Source organism: Phyllostomus hastatus, unplaced genomic scaffold, assembly GCF_019186645.2.
Source record: "Phyllostomus hastatus isolate PE091 unplaced genomic scaffold, TTU_PhHast_1.1 phas_contig_34, whole genome shotgun sequence".
NCBI classification, from domain to species: domain Eukaryota; kingdom Metazoa; phylum Chordata; class Mammalia; order Chiroptera; family Phyllostomidae; genus Phyllostomus; species Phyllostomus hastatus.
The window spans coordinates 47,498,186-47,505,442 of record NW_025333857.1 but is presented as its reverse complement, the minus strand read 5'-3'; positions in this window follow the sequence as shown (position 1 = coordinate 47,505,442).

Genomic DNA, 7,257 nt, shown 5'->3' with positions numbered 1-7,257 from the left:
GACCTTGCCCAGCTCCTGCAATGTGGTCACCCAGGACCCGGTGCCCAGGGCAGGCTTGGCTCACAGCCGTGAGGAGAGCAGTGAGCGGCACTCGTTGGCTTGGGTTGGCATGTTCTCTCTTTAGCAGTGAGGTTCCTGCTCCATTCTTTACTTTTCATCCCCCTCGTGGGACCTTCAAGTCACGTTAAATGAAGGTCCCTCTCATGAGACCTTCAAGTCACGTTAAATGTGGTCCTCTCCTGGCAGGGGAGGGGAAGAAAATGGTGGCACTTGGCCCAGGGTGTATTATTACTCTTGTTTCAGGAGAGAAACCCCAGCACCCAGTGTGGAGAGGGGAAAGGGAGCTGAAAGGGGGCTACTGTCAAGGGACCACGTGGTGCAGGAAACGGGGGGTGATCCCACTGGCAGACCCCCATGGATCTTGCAGCAGCTGAGCTGAGGCAACTCCCACACAAGCAGCCAAACCTCCCCTGGGAGACAGACTCATTCTCAAGGGGTGCCTTCCCTGCCTCCAACAGAAGTCTGCCTGACAACTTCCCCAGGAACCCTTGCTCTGAAACGATGGAGGGGCAGAGGGGGCCTCTGGGCCTCTGCAGGGGAGGACCCCATGAGACTGCTTATCCCATAATGTCTATGAACAGCAGGAAAATCTGGACAATGTGTGGAGCACTGGGTTGTCCAGATGCCCAGTTCTGGAACAGAAGCTGCATGACTTAACGGCTGAGCCTCAGTTTCCTTACCTGTGAAATGGGACTGTTAAAACATGCTCTGCCTACACCCCAGAATGGCGAAGGCTCTCTAGTCCACTAACAGGCAGGGAAACTAAGGCCCATAGGAAGGGTCTGTGTGTGGTTCCCCTGCTCACTAGCCCAGTGCCTTCTCCTTTATTTCTTCCCTTTTCATGCGCTTAAAAGAGATACTCTTACTTTGTCTCCAGAACACTATTTCTATCATATGTGGCTTTTGAGTCAAATTAATTCACACAGAATTGGAGCCATTGGAGCCATTTTTTTGTCCCCAGAGAGGGATGCCCAATCCTACCTTCCCCACTCACGGATCCTGCACAGCCATTCAAACACCAATCCACCCCAAAACCTCTCCTCATCCGGGAGCAACCTGAGGTCAGACTCTGCAGACTCCAGGGCGTGGCTGAGAAGAAGCCCAGGGCTTGTCCCTACCCAGCTGCTTGAAGGTACGCCTCTCCTCCCGCACAGACGCTGGGAGGACGAGGGGCCGCCTCTAAGAGGACACCATTTGCAGTCAACCCTTAGCAGCGACAAGAACAGGCCAATGACCTTCATAGGAATCCCTCGTAGAAACATTTCAGCCCCAGCCTGCGACAGGCTCCACTGACTCCTGGACATAAATTACTTGTTCATTATCAAGCCCCGACATGGGCAAAGGATGTCGGCAGCTTGATTGTGCCTGTGTCCTGTGGCAGGTGCTTGCACGCTGGGCTGCCACTGTCCATGGTGCTGTTTTACGTGGGCTGGCGCGGCTGCCTTCATCACCGGACAGGCTCCAGCTTCAAGCCACCCACGGCCCCAAGTCTCACACAGGCAGCACTGGAGTCTGGACCGGGTGGCAGGGGGCATGCACAAGTCCTCGTGACGAGGTGGCCAGAGGATAATGGAGGCAGAAATTCAGCACCAATGTCAAGCTGCATAGAGTATGACTTGAGTTCATTCTGAGAGCTAGTGAGTCAGGAACTGCGTTAAGTATTTACACGAACTGGAATCTTTTGGTTCTAAGAGTCAGAAACCCAGCTCCACCAGCCAGCATAATCCAAGAGGTAAGTGTTATGGGCATTCACTCAACCAGTGGCAACACAGGAAGGACAGGGACGTTGCTGGACTAAGGATCCAAGGGCAATCGGGGCTTTCTCTCTCCACCTCTCTGCTTCTCTCCAGGCTGGTTTTTCTGATGAGTCAGGTGTCCCCCAAGCCCAGAACCACATCTGCCGGCAACTTCAAGCTCACATCTTATATCTTTACAACAGCGAAGGGAGGGGCCTTCTTTCCCCAGCTAACATCTAAGTTCCCAAGGACAGAGTCTGATCAGCTACACGTGTCACCTGCTCTGGCTAAAGGAGTGCGGTCCTGAGCCCTGCACCCTGAGAGCAGTGGGGAGCGCTTCCCAGAGAAAAGGGATGCCCCACTGGCCATGAACCCCTAAATCTTCTTCAAACATCACATATGCTATTTCATTTTTCCTCACAACTACCCTGTGAAGTAGACACTGTTATAATCCCTGTTTTGCAGGTGAAGAAATTGAGACCCAGGAAGATCAAGTGATTTGCTCTGAGTCACCCAGCAAGAAAGTGGCAAAGCCAGGGGCCAGAGGCAGGTCAGCTGGCCCCCAGAGCCCATCCCCTTGCCCTCACTCGTGAAACTTGAACCTGACAAGTTGAAAGGGACTTCACAAAACCCTCTTAGTCTTTAGATAGATTCGAGGCGGTTTGGCTCACAGACTAGAAGACGAGGCGCTGACAGGATGGGTGTGAGGGAGGGGCGGCCAGAGTCCTCTCAGTCCACAAGCCTGGCCTGCAGCATCTGGACTGGACCTGCTCTGTTTGCCCTGAGAGGACTGTTGGGGCAGAGATCAGGGGAGAAGAGAAGAAAGAGGCGAGAGCCCAAGTAAGCCTGTGGGCTTGACTCTGCGGGCTCCTCCGAGCTCAAGGGTGGATCTGGCCTGTGATGGGCAATGCTTCTCCCTGCTGAGCCCCCTTGGCCTGCTGGAGGTTTCGTGCATGGAATAGACGTCCTCCTGCCTGAGGTGGGAGCTGGCCCTGTCCATATCTGGCTCTACGGGCCAGGGAGGGAAAGGCCGCAAGCCACCCCCACCACCACTGACAAGGAGTATCAGGTGGTCACAGCTGCCTCCAGCCAACAGGAAGCCGAAAGAGCGGCCAAAGCCCCTCTGGCCACGAGCTTCATCTCTCCCCACCTCTGTGCCCACACCAGGTCTCCTCCTCCATCACCTGTTTCCTGGAGTTCACACTTGACACAGTCCCAGGGTGGAGACCAGGCAGGGCTGATGCCCCCATTTACTGAGAAACAAATTAAGGCCCAGAGAGGGTGTGACTTTCTCAAAGACACACAGCTAGAGAGTGATCTTAGTGTTTTTGTCATCATCACCAAAATCTTATCTTGTCCAACCAAAATGACAGTAGTTTACTAAAGCACGTAAAAGTAGTTACGCAATATCTGTGTGGGCATAACTGTGCCGGGCATCTCCTACAGCAAGAGAGAGGGACTGTGGCTAATAGCCCCAGGGGGTGGACATGTCTGGGGTACACAGGGGAGTCCCAAGTAGGAACTTCAGTTACTGAGGAAGATGCAGGCCAGCTCCCCTGGGTGTTGGCTCTGAGGGGAAAGGGGCAGCCCAAACCTGCCAGTGCCTGGGCCAGAAGGGCCTTCACGCCCCCTGAGGCAGCCCTGCCACCGTGTAGATCGGAGCACTGAGGCCCAGGGAGAGGGGGGCGTGCTCAGGAGGCTCTGCCCAATCCAGTTGGGGTCTTCCTGGGATCAGCCTCCTGAGTCCAGAGAAAATGCTCCTTCTTGGAAGCCTTCCCTGATCTCCCTGTCAGAATGGACTCCTCGGAGTTCACCCAGAGCCTCACCGAACCTTCCTACCAGCTCGTGCACTGTATTCAGTGCCTGCCGCCCGGCTCCCACTCAGCCAGCCCAGACGCCCCGCAGGGCATGGCATGAGTCCCACCAGCCTCTCCCTGACTCCCCCCAACCCCAGTGGGACAGCAGCTACTTAGTGAGAAATGGAGGAACTGAAGCACCTCTGAGATGAGCTCCCCGCATTGGGGGTTCCCTCCAACTATAGGACAATGACCCCCTGGAGTGAGGAACCCCCTGAATCCTGGCTTTAGAGCAGAAGTAATGCAGAGAAGCCCACCAATGCCTGGAAGGCACGGGGGTCCAGGAGCACTATGGCCAAGCCGTGCCAACCATCATCCTACAAGGCGGACACCACCCAGCAGCCACAGAGGGCCAGTAAGACTGCCTGGTCCAACTGCATCCTCATTCTCTGAGTGGATAAAGTTGTGACCCTCTCATCTACTGGACCACATCTAATTTCTGGGGGCCAAGCCCGGTTCCTGGCACCTGGGAAGTACTCCGCCACATTTGCTGAAGGAATAAAGAAACGCACCGAAGGACAACAGAATTTGTGCAGGAGAAAGCCAGCATTGATGGGACACCTGTGACAAGCTGGGCGCTCCTCATAGGTCACCTCACTTAGCCCCCAGCCACTTGCCCAAAAACAACTGCTACAACCCAAGCTCAAAGAGAAGCTTCCCAGCCAGCAACCGAGGGGCTGCCTGGTCCCAGGCCCTCTCCTCACTCAGAGTCTTCACAGAAGGATGAGGCAGGGTTCACAGCCACGGAGTGGGGTGTGACTCTTGCCCACCATTACCTCCCAGTGCCCTGCACCGGGCCTGCCTCAGAGCAGATGCCTGGTTGGGCATGAGGTGGTGGCTATCCCCATGGTGGTGTCCCCTGGCCAGCAGCTGGAGGAGACTGAAGCAAGCAAGTCCCAGGCCTGGGCCAGGAGGCCCCACGAGGCAGAGCCCCTCTCCAAGACTGTTCCCGCCCCCCACATTGGGCCTCCTAGGATAGCTTCCCACCTGGCATTGCTGGCAGAGGGCTTCTTCAGACAGAGCCCCTGAGCCAAGCAAACCCCAAGGTCCCCAAACTTTCCACTTCCGTAAAGTGCTCTGATCTTGTCAAATTGCTACCAGAGGAGTCATAGCTGAGTGAGCACTTGCCAGGTTCCCGCGCTCTCCCGAGAGCTGTCACCGTCCTCATCCATCATAATTGAAGCGGTCCACCTGCTCCGGGCCCATCTTTCAACTGCAATGATGGCTGAGATGCAATAGATGTGTCTTGTCATCACCTTGACTTTTTTTTGGAGAACACAAAGGTCAGAAGAGATCCCAGGGTGAGTGAAGCCCTGATCTCAGTGTGAGGAGCTGACCATGGCCATCTGCTACACTCCCCAGGCCCAGAGTGGAGCTGGAGACTTCCCTCACCCATGACCCCAGGTTCCTGCATCTGCCTGCAATCTTTGGTTTTGCAGGAAGAAGACTCTGGGGGCCAATGGGAATTGGGAGGCACTGGTTTCCATGGTGCCCAGACCTGGGATGACCTGAAGATTGAACTTTCACATGTGCCTCCTCTTGGTCCATACCCAAGGTCACTGGCCTCAGACCTGTTTGTCTGGGAAGAGAAATGGTTATCACTGGTTATCTCAAGTCCATGAACAAGAGCAGAGAGACAGGAGTCAGGTTGCCTTGCCTCGAGGACCCCAGCTCCGGCCCCGCCAGCAGAGTCACCGTCCTGAGCGGAGCTCTGCCTGTTTGTAGGCCTCCTGCCCAGGGGTCTCCTGGGCTCCCCCTCCGTGCAGAATAAAGACCAGACTCCTTGGCCTGGAACTCAAGGCCCTTGGCAATGAGGCACCAAAAAAGCAGACAGTTTGAGGAGCTGTAGAGCCCCTAAAAGAACCAGTGCTTAGTTTAGACAAAAAGAACCAGGACCCACTTGGCTTAAGAAACTCCTTTTTTTAATAGTCAGAGATGCTCTAAGATACAAAGGAATGTCAGTGGAAGAATGAACTCCCCACCTTCAGAGGCATTCAAGTGCAGCCAGAATATCTCCTGGAAGGCTACTACTGGGGCTCTGGAATGGGTTCAAAGCCATAGTCATCTTGGGAACTTGTGGGGTTTCCACAAGAATGGGATTTTTACCTGAATAAATGTATTCCCCTCATTGGTGCCACATCCTGCCTCCTCTCGCCTAACCAAGGAGGTGCCCACAATCTGGGCAGAGGGAGGCTCAGAGAGGGAGGGGCCAGGACAAGCAGTCCCCTCCCCACCTCCCAGCCTCAGTGAGACCTGTGCAGTGCCTGACCCATGTAAGTACTCTCCACATTTTTGGTTATTGTTATTATTATGCCTATTTTAAAAACAGAGATGCTGAAGTTACACCCCCCTGCCTGTGGTTCCATAGCTGGGAAGTGGATGAGTCAGACCTGACTCCCAGCCCACCCTCTAGGCTCTGCTGATGGTCCTCAGCATATGAGTTCTTTCTGGTGTCCTGGCTCGGTGGGAGAGGACTGAGACATTCGTGGGATGAAAAGTCCTCTTTCCAGGCACGCAGGCATTTGTGGATGTTACCTTGGGACTGGAGGAGTGTCCGTGGCCTCTGAATAGACACACAAGCCTCTGCCAGTAGACTGCTCCCTGTTTGGAGGCAGACCAGAGTTTCTTCTACTCGGTTCCATGGGGGCTCCCCCGGTGCCCTCACCCCTGCCTCTGCTCCTTCTTATCTTCCATCCAGGGAGTCGGAAGGCAGGTCCCCCAGCTCCCAGGTCCTCACCACCTCTGATCTGGATATGGCAGTAGCTTCTTCCCTGCCTCTTCCTTCACACACGGCCTCCCATCTTCCCAGAGTTCCTGAATGCTCCTGATGGGGTCACTTCCCTGCCAAAAACCCTTCCATGCGGGCTGAGCCCTTCGGCCCTTCGGCCCTGCATGCTGACTCCATCTGCTCTTCCCACCTCCTCTTTCCCTGTCCGCCGCACACTCTACCCTGCAATCCCTGGGCCTGGGCCCTTGCTTGCCATTCCCTCTGCCTGTCACCCTCTTCCAACAACTGTTCTAATCTCCCTCCTTCTCAAAGCCTTGCCAGCCCCAGGGCCGGGGAAGGGGAGGTTTCGTTGCCATCTCCGTTCCCAGCACTGACTTCCTCCCGCTTGGTGCCTTAGCTGGTGTCCCCACATCAGTGTCTCTCCCTTTTTGAAACCACTGAGGGCCGGCTGAGCCTCAGCCACCTCTACTTCCCCAGCACCCACACTGCAGGCCTTCAATATTTAGAAAAATTACGTTAGAGGAATTCTGCCCTACTTTTGTATAGTACTGTACTTTTGAAAGCACATTCCTATCAATTACCTCGTTTTACCCTTAAATTTCTCCTCCCGTGGTGGTAGGCCAAATGCTATCCCCATGTGATGGATAAGAAACCGAAGTTCCGTGAGGTTAAGTGCCCGTCTGCGCTCCCACGCCCGCCCCACCCCCAGATCCCACAATTCATCAGTAGCAGGGCTTGACCAGACTCCAAATGCCCTGAAGCCCAGGCCAGTGGTGTCTTCTGTCACAACGACAGCATCCAGGAGCGGTTAGAAATGTTCGAAAAACACCAAGGCATGAGAAAACTTGCCTGATGACTGCTATTCTGTTTTATTGAA